The sequence below is a fragment of the Anser brachyrhynchus genome (genome assembly GCF_964034855.1).
Source record: "Anser brachyrhynchus genome assembly, chromosome: 1".
Taxonomy (NCBI): domain Eukaryota; kingdom Metazoa; phylum Chordata; class Aves; order Anseriformes; family Anatidae; genus Anser; species Anser brachyrhynchus.
In genome coordinates this window covers 111,816,360-111,830,754 of record NC_137694.1, presented here as the reverse complement: position 1 = coordinate 111,830,754, position 14,395 = coordinate 111,816,360, and the positions used below count along the sequence as shown (strand labels likewise).

The 14,395-nt window shown below is 36.0% G+C and overlaps 1 long non-coding RNA gene across 1 annotated transcript in view; it reads right to left on the bottom strand.

Moving 5' to 3' along the window:
• The window catches only part of LOC308184662, a 43,533-nt gene extending 35,095 nt beyond the window's left edge, over nucleotides 1-8,438 (bottom strand). The window contains exons 1-2 of the long non-coding RNA XR_013942771.1: nucleotides 8,003-8,438; nucleotides 5,616-5,768 (exon numbers count right to left, since the gene is read on the bottom strand). This is a non-coding gene — a long non-coding RNA (uncharacterized lncRNA). The remainder of the gene's footprint in view (nucleotides 1-5,615; nucleotides 5,769-8,002) is intronic.
• Nucleotides 8,439-14,395: the final 5,957 nt, after the last annotated feature.

Here is a 14,395-nt window from a genome sequence, read left to right as displayed (position 1 = left end):
TAGATAAAAGCATATTTTGCTTACACTTGCAAGTTGAGAATTGAACTTGAGGATCCTGATGAAGAAAGGAATAAGAATGTATATGTACTAAATTAATAATCTTTGTGTAATTCTCCCTTTGAGTATCAGTTTTCCAGTCAAGACCATTATACACAAATATGCAAAGAAAAGCAATAACCTTATCAGAATCAGGAACTGCTGTCAACTGAATTTCTTTTATGATTGAAAGAATTATGCTGCTCCCAGTGCAGTTTTTGTTAGACTGCAGTAAAATGTCATCTATGGTAGGACTCATCTGGAGTACTGTGTTCAGTTCTGGTCTCTCCAGAACACAGAAGACATGGACTTAACGGAGTGGATCTAGCAAAGGTTACCTTTGTGACAAAGGTAATTAAAGGACTGAAGTATCTCTTATAAGAGGAGAAACTGTGAGAACTGGGAGTTTAAGTTTGGAGCACAGAAGGCTCAGAGACATCTTCTTAGTGAGTATAAACACTTGATGAGAGGAAACCAAGATGAAGAAGTCAGACTTCTCAGTAGTGCCGGAAACAGGGCAAGAGGCAATAGGCACAAATTAAAACACATGAAATTCCATCTGGACATGGAAAACCCACCTTTTTAGTGTGAGCATGGACAAACACTGGAGCAGGTTGCCCAAAGAAATTGTGGGATCTCTGCATTCACAGGGATATTCTAAACCTGACTGGACATATCCCTGAGCAACCTGCTCTGGCTGACTGTTCTTGAACAGAGGGTTGCATGAGATGATATCCAGAGGTGCCTTCCAACCTCAACCATTCTGTGATTATGTGAAAGGAAGAAAACAAAACTGAAACCCCTTCAAAAGAGGCTAATATTAATACTAATACTAATACTAATTTAAAAGAGATAGATAATAGATAATAGGCATAAAACTTAATGGAATTTTCTACATGAAATCTAGGTCAAGATTTTTAATAGCATGTTCCTGAGTGTCCTGATGTTTCAGAAGATCTGTGTCATTTAGACTTCAATGAGAGTTGCTATGCATCAAAGGACATGTAATATGAATATCTATGAATATTAATGCAAAGCTATGAGTAAAACCACAAGGTTTTGATTTGTGATATGTACATTTGAAAACAGTATATATCAATTAATAAATTCTTTCATTATTCAAATGTCCAAATTATTTACTATGTAATCTTCAAATTTAGTCACTTGTTTTTACTGTTATATTGATTTGTCTATTGAGGGTGGCCATGGGGTAGATCAGTTTAGCCTTAAAACAACAGACATGAAATAAGAAATATCTATAGCCAGAACTTGGATTCTGAATGGAAGATTGAAAGAGAATGGAATAAAGTAGAGTTAGTATTTTGTTAGAATTAATGTACACTGAAAGCAACAAACTGACAAGTGTATTATATCCATAAATTTAGATATACAAAGGACACTCTGTATGAATGACAATAGGGAAAATCTTTAAGTCACCAATATTAACACAGCATTGTCCTTAAAAAAACAATTGCTGCTATCAGCTCCCAAGTCTGTGTCTGGCCCACAGGAAGTCTATTCAACAATACAAGTAACATCAAAAGGTGCCACCTCTGCATTTTCCATCACTTCATGGCTTGCAGCCAGGACTAATAAGTCACAGATACAGTAGAAACCAAAATAACAGTCCAAATAGTTGGATATAATAGCAGTGATGGAACCCGAAGGGCATCTAAAATCAAACATAGGGAAGAGGGGAACAAAATTGAGCATTTTAATTTTTTATCTCAGCAAACTAGCTTTTGCCTGTAAACTGGGGAGAAACTATTAACTATGACAATAAAGAGATTATTGGGTTATGAATGTGGTTCCTGCATCCATCTGGTTTGGGATATACTTTTCGGCTGTAAGAGGTCTGTGTATTGTACTTTCCAGTTTTTACCTTACAAATCTGTTTGTCCATAGAGTTCTTGGAAGGGGTTCTTGAATTCATTTAGCATTATATGTGGCCATTTAATGTAAACCCTTACTTTTTAAATTCAAGTGAGATGGGTAACAAATGTTCTGTACATGTTTACAAGCTATCTAACAGCAAGGTAGTTTAAGAATATATTGCTGAGCATGAATTAATATTATACTAGGAAGATAACAGGAATAATGAAGAATGCAATTAAGAAAAATATATTAAAATTTGCTAGTTAAACAATTCAACATTGGTTAAAGAATCATAAAAATAGCCAATGCTATTTAAAATATTTAGAAGAGGTTTTCATCCCAACAAAAACATCTCCAGAAATAGAAGAATCAATAATCCACCAGAAGACTTGCAGGCTGTAACAACTATGAAACAAGGAGCACCAGAAATGTTTGGGGGACTGAACTTTGAATGATATGAAGAAAAGTTTTGCAACTGACTTGTACTGATATGACTAAATTTTGAGCAGTATAGAAAATGAAATAGTAAACATCCTCCCTTCTGTAGCCTACCTCTCTTTAGAAACCTCTTTGTCTCATTCATAAAACTATACATTGTGCTATATGTTTGGGCAGTAGTTTTCTTTTTGCATAGTTTTAGGTAACAAATGACTTGTATTTTTAAGCTTATGCATACCATGACCTTGTGGTTGATGTCAGTCTTGTCACAAAGGGAATGATTTGCATGCATATTTGTACCTGTTGAAATGTCTGGCACCAATTCCTTCTGATCAAAGTATCAGGTGGCCACATTGGTCCTTCACTTTGAATGTGCATTTTTCAGTGTTTTGGCAAGGCTCAGAATTCCTTTAACTTTTCTTTGCTATTCAGAATTAAACACAACATGCCTGGTAAATTTGTCAGATCTGTCTATCAGTTAATTAAAACTCAATATGCCTACTAAATATTCATTGTTATATAAAATTAACAGCAAGTGTACTTTTATAACCGCTGCTGAGATACTGAATTTTAATCTGAAATGACTATGATTCAGAACTAAAATTCAGGAAAGATAGATGGCCATAAAATTAAAGCAATCTTCATGGGTATGTAAGATCCTAGTATGGCTCCTCTGCTGTTGCTCCTCCTATCAACTTGACATAAAATTATAGAACATGTTGGAAATTGCTTAGGCGTTTTCCTTGAACTACTAAGTTAGGAGACTGTAAGCACTGAATCCTGGGATGTACTGACTGTATACATTCTTGTACAAAAGATAATTTTCCTAACTTTTCTAGCTAACTAAAGAAGCAACCAAACTTACAATACAGTATCTTATGTGATCCCAAAGCTGAGTGAAGCTCAGCTTGCTGTCCACTGCCAGGAGCAGGTATTGCAAAAGGATATTGCTTTTGCACAGCTCCCTATATAAATGCAGTTGATAGAAAATTTATATTACCCCATTAATTCCTTCTCCTGATGTCAATACTCATTTCCTTAGAAAGAGAGAGATCCTGATCTCCAAAGCCAGTAGATCAGTATTCAGTTAAGGAAAAACCTCTCATGTTCTATGCGTTCTCTCTTACTTACTATAAACTGTCATTACCTGAAAGTTTGGGAATGCTGAATAGTCTGTTGCGTGTTTTTGTAGGCATCTGTTATTAACCTTTGTCTTTTGTAGAGCTGAGATAATCTGAGAGATATTATACTTTGCTAAAATTACATTTTTCTTTTCCATTATGTGAAAGTAAAACCTCTGCTACATGCTGGAACTATATGTCAGACATCATCTCCTGCTGAGCTGTGCATTGTAATTAATTATACGTGAACAGTTTAATAAAGTATTTCTTCAATTACTATTGTTATTTGCCTTAACTGTACTGAAACACGTATCTTTACTGCCACTGCAAGAAGAGTCGTCTAAATATCCTGAGTTCCAATTCTGATGAATTACATTAGTATATTCAAACAGAAAAAAAAAGTAATTTACAAAAGCACAATTTTCAATATTTTGACAAGAATGTTCTCATTTCATTTGTTTATAGCGACTGAGAGTCCATGAATTTTATTAACTTCTACAAAACATGCATGTTGTTCCACTAAAGGGAAGGAAGGACGGCCTGTTGATACTGACAGTAAAAGACTCAAGAGATCTGTGCTCAATAACCTTCTCCATCAGTTTCCTTCCTGTACAGTATTGGCAGGGCTGTTGCAATGCTTAAATGCTTTTTGACAACCTGGCTTTTAGATTATCAATTTTCCATCTGTTATATGAAGATAATAATACAGCTGTGTACATATTTGACCAAAATATGTAATTACAGAAGAGAATAAATAAATTCTTATGTACTACTTACACCTCAGCCTCATATATATATTCCACTCTTTATTTTCAGAAAGCGAAAAAGGTAATATCTTTGAGCCTTAAAAACAGGGTGGCTTCATATGACCTGGGTGAGCAATGTCCAGGAATCCTTTGGGAGACTGACAGTTGCCATAGGCCAAAAGTGAGGGTCTGCTCTTGTAGTTCAAGCACACAAAGGCAAAACAGAGCCTGGGAATATGCCCTGGCATGGTTTAACTTCCTAGTATAGGTGCAGCCTTTTCCCGTTCTGTGATTTTGTATGAATAGAGGAAATCAGATATAGGTACAATGAAATGAGGACTCTCACGGTTGAAAGGATATTTTTTTTTTTCCTGAGATAGAACAGAAGTTCCTTGGTAAAATCTGCATGACCTTTGCCAGCTTTTAGAAGCTCATCTTCTGTTAGGAGTTGTTGTCAATTCCAGCATGCCCCAATGAGCAATATAATTCCACATCTCAGATACAATGCCAGCAGTCAAGGGCTACTCAACCATTTTCATAGAGGCTGATCAAAAACCTTTAGGGTTTTCACTGACTTCCCCTTTCATAGTTTGCTGGAACCACAGCCCTCCTGTTCTCTTCAAGGAGCATGCATAAAGGACATCATAGTAATGCTCATAATTAGGTGACTCTTCACCTAGAGGTCACTGTTTACTCAATTTTGCCTTGAAATGTGTGAATGAAGCTCATAAACAAGAAAGTCAGCAGGTTTCTGTGTGAACCGGATTCAGACAGACTTGCACAGCTGTAACCGCTACTGCGGGTATTTCCATACTTAGCTCCACAGTGTAATTGCCTACAAAGCCTTTTAGGAAAGAGATGCTCAGCCAAAAGCTTTTAACAAGTGCCAGTTCTATTTTTAAAATTTGTGTCAAGATCCTGTGTTTGAAAACCACATTTTTATTTTATGTGACTTATAACACAACCCAAAGTTGACTTCAGTTAAGTGCCATGTTTCAACTAGGAGTACAAACACAAATTGGACAGGCAGAGAGGGAAGGCAGAGTATATTCTTCCTAGTACCACCTGTCTGTGAGCTTACCCTCTACAAAAACAGTACTATGCCAGAACATGGGGTAATATGCCTCCTTTTCTTGGATGAGATTGCTCTTTATTGTAGAGATGTCCAGCTGGGGTCCTAAATTACTGCATAAGCCATTCAGGAATGGGCTTTCTTATTTCCCCAGCTGAAGTACTGATTCTTGTATAATTCACCCACAGACCCAACACAGTTGTTTCCTCCTCTCTCACAGGTACAAGAATCGCTGGAGGCATAAAGGTAGAAGAATCACAAAGCTGGCAACAATTTAGAAATGTTTTAATAAGGGAATTATTCATCAGCACAATGATTCATGCTCACCAGTTTTCCAGAGGAGATGGTCACAGCATTTTTTTCCACTGGGAGGAGGGAGACAAGGGGCAGACAGGCAAAGCTAGTTCCCAAGGTTTGGCTCCATATTCAGGAGAAATGGATGTGAATTTTCTCATCTTTCCTTCAATATTTTCTCAGCTCCTGGATGTGTGGGAGGAAAAGGAAGTTATTCAGAATCAATTATGACTTTCCACTACGTTACTGCATTTTGGATTAGTGTTTGTCTTATGTCTACAGCCCATTGTCTCTTGTATGAACTGATTCCTACTTCCCTATTCTGTTATCTCTCAATCACTCTTATGTGAAAGCAGTTTCAAGGCAACTGAAATATAAATACCTATAAAAGGACTACTAAGATATTCTTTTTGGGCCTGATTAAAATCCCTTTAAATGTGTAGAAAGACTTCCAAACATTAAATTGGGTTTTGGTTTCTGTCTATGGTATCAAAACCATATTTGGGAGATCTCTGGTATTAAACAGTGTTCTCCATTCAGGAATTGTAAGATATGACTAATACAAGCCAGCCTTACCCAGAAAATGGAGGAAAGAACAAATTAAAGCTGTGACGCCACTAGCGAACAGGAAAAATACACATAATTTTTAAAATCTCTGTTTGAATTCAATGCAGTTTCTTGGAGATCCTCCAGAAATGATGCGCTGATGGTTCCTTATATTTTTAAAGCTTTCAATCTTCTCACATTATTAATACAGAATTTTCCCCCACCTACAAATTTAGTACATAACAAGAAAGATGTGTTCTATTAATAGATTTTTAAATTTATTCCCTCTTCTATAACTCGTTGCAAGCTCTTTACTTAAAGAAATAGGATATTTTTACAGAATGGAAAACTAAATGTTTTTTAATTGTTTCCAGGTGTCTAAGAACAAATAAAAAGGTCACATGTTAACCTATGTTTTATGTGTAAAAAGGAATCTACTGCAGATAAATGTGCTGATGTTGACCGTTAAATGATCCATTTTCAAGGTGTGTGGCCTTATTAAGTTTGGAAATTCATATACAACTCACACATACGTACCTCTGCTTCTAGTAGCAAGGGTATTTTGATATGTACCAAACACGACAGCCTGGAACTGACATCATTCTTTGGCAGACGTGAATATTTTGTATCGTAATTGCTGGCTTGCATGTCAGTACACTCCCGCTGTCTATTAAACAGAACGATAAACTCGTGCTTGGGGTGTTTTGCCAAACCTTTCTATTGGCTAAGCAAATAAAGGTTTCATCAACAGCTAAAGGACTTAGTTTATGTGTACCATTTGCATGTGTGCAAGACAGAGGTGGCTTGGTACACGAACAGTCACTTGAATATTATATTTTTACTTCCTCATTTAAACGCTTTCAGCAAACATTCCTAGGGAACTAGGGTCTACCGGGGGTCATAAACAGGGTCTAAAATGCCCTCTACATCTATAACTCTTCCTCTATAGCTAGATTTGAGTGGGAGTTCCCAGATGCATTCTGTTGTAAAATAAGACCATGAGCATTATGGAAAAAATGTTAACAATCATTGTTGCAGTGAACAACATTTCTGGCAGTGACATTAGAAACATTTTAGTTTCAGTATTTAGAAAATATTCAGATAAAGTGATTTTTTATTCCTACAAATTAACATGAATCTCAGCCTTAACTCCATGTTTACTTTTTTAACAAGAAAAGCTGCAAAAATTTCAGAAAATGAGGAAGAAATCTATAAAGAGGATGGGCACTATTTAAATTTTGTGCTATGGTTATAACGTTATTGAGCTAGATTAGTAGATACATGGCTCACAAGCAGCTTAACTGAAAAAAAGCTGAGTTTCTTCAGTGGTCAGAAATAAACTATTTTTTTTTTCTGGAGAAACCATACCTTTGATTTGCTCAGATTCAGTCAATATTTATGGACACATGTAAATCACTATTTGAGAATATTGTTGGTGGGTGCTTTAATTCTTGTTTGTCTAGAATTCCCCAAACCATATTGCAATTTGATATTAATATTTCTTTTCAGTCATATTGGTTTCTGGAAACTGCTGCTTACTGGTAAAATATGTCAGCACTTAAGTGTTCTCTGGAATTTTCCCAGTTATGTAAACTGAAATGCAACTAGTAAGCAATATCACTTTAAAAAAAAACAGTATTTGTAGACATAATAATCATAAGAAATACTACCCTCTCCTCCCCCCCAAAAAAACATAGCTTAATGTTCAGTGAGAATGAAAGTTGCTGATGAAAGTTCTAAACTGTTTAAATTGTTTAAAACTACACTTCAGCAATAAGCAAACATGCAAGCAGAAGGCTTATACATTAGGTACCACTGTTAAAGCGAACGTTTTCAGTATCAAATAAGGAAAGAAAAGATAAAAGAACACAAACCTGCTGATTTAGGGCTCATTGAGCCTTATGGTCTTCTTGAGAACTTACAGGCTTGGTACCTCACATTTCTAATGTTGAGGTCTCCATGAAGTTAGTAGAAATACTGACAAACAAGAACAGGACAAATCTAACAGCTGATGGAGAATGTTCTTATTAAAAGTGCAAGTGAGAGCAAATTGGGAGAGGTTGCTAGCACATTGGATGATATAAACAAAGCTCAAAGTAATCTTGAAAAAAAATCAGGCAGTATTCTGGAGAAGAAAAGGCCATCATTCATTAGGCATAAATGCAATGTCCTACACAGAGAAAGAATTAATCAGTAAGTTACCCTATGTTGCTGGGGCCAAGTACAATTTCTACAGAAAAAAAAAAAAAATCAAGGAGTTATAGTGAAGCCTCAGAAATGATATTGTCACAAAGAAGTAAAACATTTCGAGGTGTGAACTGACATACAGACAGCAAAAGGTATGTATGATACATAGTAGAGTGCTGAGAGGTGGGACACCAAATGCTGTTGTGCAAACACTTCCCGTTCACTGAGGCAGAATGAGCTTTATCTAAGCATTCCTGACAGGGTTGGAAGTCTAAGTTCAAATTAGACAAATTAAGTCTGCTCCAAAACAGCTGCTCCAGGCAATTTAAATATGTTACTTTTGTCCAGCCTCTAAGTACATGGAAAACAGATAGTTCTCTTGTTCCTCACAGCACTCTTTGAAGAAAAACATCCTGTTTCTTCTCTGTCTGTCTCTTTGGACAAAGGAATGCTGATTTCTTTAATTTTCTCTTATAGGCCATATTCTGTGACTCTTCTTGTAAATCTTTTAATTACTTTTGGCCCCTAATTTTATTGCAATACAGCACCCCTCAGTCCCAAGCTGATTGCTGTTTCCTAACCTATTTCAGTGAGAGAGAAGACAGAAAGTCTTAAGGAGGGACCTGATCATATCTGATTTTGTGCTGAAATCTGCTTAAAAAGGCATCAGGAGGCACTAAGCTATTGTTATTAATTTTGGGAGATGGTCTATATAACTTGTGTGATATAACTAAAACACATAAATAATGTGATACAATAAAAATAATTTCAAAAGGCGAAATTTGCCTATTTATTTATTTATTTATTTATGTCAATCCAAAACCATATATTCCTTAAAAACATAAATCCAGGAAACAAATTCCAAGTGTCCTCAGAACAATGACAACTGTGCTTTGGTAGTTACTAATTCATTGACAGCTCTTCAAAGTTCACTTCAGAATTCAGGCTAGGAAAATTCACCAGTCTGTTAACTAGAGGGAGCTCTTGCCTTTGCATCTAAATAGTGAGTTTCATCATAGAAAAGTATATAAACTAGTATTAAAACTGCATTTTTACTTGCTTTAAATATTTCCCCTTTGGGAAAATACTTTACATTATTAGATATAATTGTATCAGATCTCATGTAAAAATGTATATATGTATATATGCTTATATATATATATATCAAGCTGAGTGTTTCTAACTTTTCTAAAATGCAAAAATATTAGATACACAGTCTATCAGCAGATTCTCCTTGGTTTTATATGTCTTTTCTTTCAAACAACAGCTATTTATGAATAAAACGTCACATTCTAAGATGTTTATCTTAGAAAGTTAAGACTACTATAATATGAGTAATAGTAATATGTGACTAATATCACTACCATTCATAATCTATCTTAAGTACATATTACACATGTAACTTTCTTCAGATGTATTGACATTTGTGAGCAATCTGTATGCATATATGCATTAATTTTTCCTTTATTCACATTCTTTTCCTTTTACGTGGTGTTGGGCCTTATGGTGCAAGCTTGTGCCAGAACTGTTGCACAGTTCTCCAATACACATTTTATCTCCAATAAACATGCAGAGCACTACTTAAGTTGTGTAAGAAAAGTGAGGACACTGAGAGTCGAGGAAAGAAGAGTTATCGTTCTTTTCTAGAAAACCTGCTATGAATGGTGAATAAAAGCCAATAATGAGAATTTAGTTGCTCTGTATTCAGAATCCTCAGCTCATACACACAATAATCAGGTGAAATTTCCTTGACCATGCTGTGGTCCAGCTGCATGAGTGAGGGCAGTCTGTATTAAGCAGAGGTGTGATGCTTGATTATTGCTGTGTGCTCCAGCAGCTTGCTATCAACTTTACATTTCTGTTAGCTTTCAGCTGTGCAAGGTGCTTATGTACAGAAACTTGAAGCATGTTTTGTATTGTTCTTATAAAAATAAGAGCCAGAGTTATATTGCAGTATTCAAAGTTTTTGTGTTTTACAGTGAATTCCTATAGTTAGATGAAATCAAACATTCCTCCACTAAAATACTTTCTAATATAAATTGTTACCTTAGCTTTCCTGATAATAATAAAACCAGTATTATTTATATGAGAATGTTTTCCAATTTAAAAAAAAAAAAAAAAAGTTGTCACCTGGCAGCTTCTTTTGCTTTTAGCTGAATTAAAACAGTTGCCTAGTTCAACTTTATGGCCAAGTTGAAGTGTGCCTTTCAACCTAGAACAAATGAAAATGCATTTCTCAGATGCTCACAATAGAAGTGATCAATCACCAGCTGAAAAACTTCAGCTACCAGTTTCATTTGAAAGTGTTATTTATTTATTTTAGTGACATGAGACCTTATGCTGTCTCAGCATCCCCATACTCTGGACAAACTTGTTTAGAGTGGATTTCAAAATACAGGTGAACAGAGCCATCAGCAGTTCTGGGGTTTCTCATTTTTGTACAGTTTTCAGGCCTGACAGGTACAATTCATGTTCTATTAATCAACTTTTTCTTAATAGTCATAAGGTAAAACATTTCCTCTGGTGCTGAATAATATCTAATACTCTGAGCTCTTCATTTGACCACCGCTTCTCATGCCCATGCCATATCTTCAGGCTTGCCACGGGCAACAAGCCCAGGGTTGTGCAGTTTCTTGTGCACAGTCATCCAGGAACTTTCTAGGATGAAGGTATCTGAATGGGAGAAAACAGTCATGCACTCTCTATCCCTCCTGGAGCAAATTCTTGAACAAAAGGAAAATGGAGAGGGTGCCACCAAGGCTAGCATTCCATGTAGAACTGGTCTGGGCTGTGGCGCTCCCTGGGTTGGACAAGGTTACAGCTTAGACACCTCCCTCTGGTTGGAGAGGCTGTGGCCTGTGCCAGCTGTAAGGGACACCATACCAAGATCAAGAACATGCAGTTCCCATTATCGGGTTGTCCTTCATAGACAAGATGCTCCAGTGCCGTGCTACTACAAAGACAGGGTTTTCCCAGGCTTTCTGGCTCCATTCTGCAGGCCTGGTCTGTCTGAGCAAGAGGGCAAAGGCCATTTTTGCCCTATAATATTGATCTTGGACAAGACACAGATCACACTAACAGCAAAACACATAGGGTGAGTTCCCACTCTGGTTTAAATAAGTGGGTACGTTAATTGCTTGCTTGGATTAAGCTGGGGTCTCTAAAATGTTCCGTGGGCGTTCGAGTTTGGGGTAAACAGTAAGCTCTGTCTTTCTTATGCCCTCAGGCTGTCCTCAGGGCCCCACTGGGAGAGTAGAATACAAATGTATTTGCCATTAATAGATTTTTCCAGAGTTGGTTGTGGAGTACATAGTAGTAATCTCCCTTCTCCCAATTCACATTTAATACTTCATGGTGTACTATTATGTAAATGCTATATGGATCTTCCTCAACTTGTATGACTGAGGGATGAAAGATGGTACAGTTGATCTTAAGTCTGCTTGCCAGTTGTCTGCTGCTCAATATAGTCTCAGTTGTTCACATGGGAAAGTGATGCCCTCTTTATATCGGTTATGCAAGGTACTGGTTATACATACATTATGTTTAATTTTAGGATTCCTGTCCTATTGCTGTATTTCTGCATGGCTTGTCATTAACCAAACAGATGATAGAATTGATAGCTAGGTACTACTTCCTATGCTTTCTATAAGCTACAATGGGTTTGATTTCTCTATAATAATAATGCTATGTGAAGCAGAACACAATTATGATTTTTTTTTAATTAATTGAATAGTAATGCATCAGTGATATTTAGCAAAATGTGCCTAATTTTATGGACCCAAATGATTTTTGTTGTTGTTTCCCTGAGGGGACTATGGTGCAAAAAATTAAATGTACTGGCGTGCATGTAGATGAATCAGGTTTGGTTGAAAATCCTTAATTTGGAAGATATTTTATTATTTATTTATCAGGATAACTCAAATTCTGTGTTTTAGGAAATATTTTTGAAACTTGAATTGTCAGATTTCTTTTTATATTCTGAACTTTGACATAAAAGCAGGCTTCATATTTTAATGTTAACCAACAAATGTCAGCCTGTTTTATATGCCAAATCATACTACATTGAACTAAGAAGAATATAAAGACAGTATGAGTTAACTCTACAGCCAATATCTAAGTGTTCTATCTCTTCAAGGAAAGGAAAATTTAAAAATGGAGTTTGCCTTGATATCTTAAACTTTTTATGTAGATTTGACTGTTTTCAGTTCTCATAACATTTTAGAGTGTTCATAGCTTGTGTTCATAACCTTGTGTCTAAGATAAACCAGAACATTTCTTATTATCAACTTGATTTTAAGAAGGAATTTCTCTGGTTGCTTTTCTTTTAAAATGGAAAAAGAAGTGTCTGTATTCACCCTCATGTTTGTAAAATCCAGTTCTTCCCATATTCCATTCAAAGCTTCCAAATGGTATATAAACAATAAAATTCAAAGTGTAATGGCAGCTGCTTGTGATAGACATGAAAGTATGTTGTAAAGGGATGCATGTCATATCAACTAAAGCTATCTTAGAGCAGTTGTGAATTTGAACATGCTTTAGTAGAAAATATTCATGATATTTTAGACAGGCATAACATGAAAGACATTAGCTTCTGATTTTGAAAAAGAACGAACAATTGGAGAGCATGATCAACTACAGAAAGTCAAAATGGAGAAGACTCAGTAAGGATGAGCTATTTCCCTCCATAACTTTGTACGGTATGCATGTGTATAGGGCCAGGTGCAAAAGTGTTGTGAGTGGAAGTATCTGGGTAACCATACCTTTACTATCGCATCTTAGAGTGTGTACGGTATGGGATAGGTTAATAGGGCAAGGGCTTCTGCCTACACGTGTTAATTTGAACTGTATTTATGCTCTACTCTCTCTCCCTCTCCCTATTCCTCTCTCTCTTTTTTTTTTTTTTTTTTTTTTTGACATGTGTAAATGTCATGTAATAAGATCTTTGCCCTGGAGAAGGTAATAATACTGTTAATTGCCTGAAATGTGTGTTAGCAAAATTGCTCTGAAGTGGATGCTCTTTGTGAAGGTGCAAGGTAAGGATTCCTTTCCTCAGTTTGGAATAAGTTCAACTGAGCATCCTTTTTCTCTATTTCGTCACTTTAGAAATAACTTTTATTTCAGTATTGCCTAGCTGAATACAAATCTATGTCTGTCCTGGCTTGACTCACTCATTCCTGTCATTCAACAGTATCTTACTTCTTCTTTAGGGAAACAAAACTGGAAATGGTACTCCAAAATCAGAGACTTTCTCTGTATTGTTTTCTGCCTGACCACTGAGAACTAGTTGCATTTCAATCTGCATGGAGGATACTAGCAAAGAATTTGATTCTGAGTTAGTTCTGGGTTTTTGTTTTCTGTCTATGAACATTCCTTAGAAAGGCAGAATTCTGCTGCATAACTGTGGAGCTGCAGGGATCATGGCTTTTTTTTTTTTTTTTTTTTTTTTTTTTGCAATTGCTACTTCTATTCTGATATTAAGTAGGAAGTAGATTCCAGATGCTGGACTTACTCCTGTTTCTAATTGCCTGGTTTCGGGGGAAATAAGTGTGGTCAAAACACCAGTCAACAAAATTACTGTTTAGTGTATGTGGTGATCTGCCACTTGCAGAGAATGCAAGTCCTGAGTAATAGAGACAAAGAACAGCCTAAGCCAAGTTCAGTTAACTGTTCAAAATGGGAGTTGTGCATGAACTTCAGGGTTGTGGAAAGCTTGACTGGTCCGCTGCAAAACAAGGAGAGTCACTCAGAAAACACTTAGAATATCTAGGGATTGAGTTTCAGAGGGTCCTGATGTACTTCATTTTTAACTTCAGCCTATCTCGGTTGAAGAGTTGCATCATCTTAACACCTGTTTATTCAGGTGTTAAGAAAGGCATTTCATAGATTTTAAAATGGGACATGCTAAAAAAACAAATGGAAAATTTTTAATAGCAGGTTACTGCTTTTTCTGTACTCTATCAATTATGTGGATCAAATTTTGACATGTTCCTTATAAATGAAATATATATTTGAAGCGTTCATGGTTATGGGAAAGAAATATGAGTGTGTGATACTGTTAAGCCTAACAAGTGAGACATGTG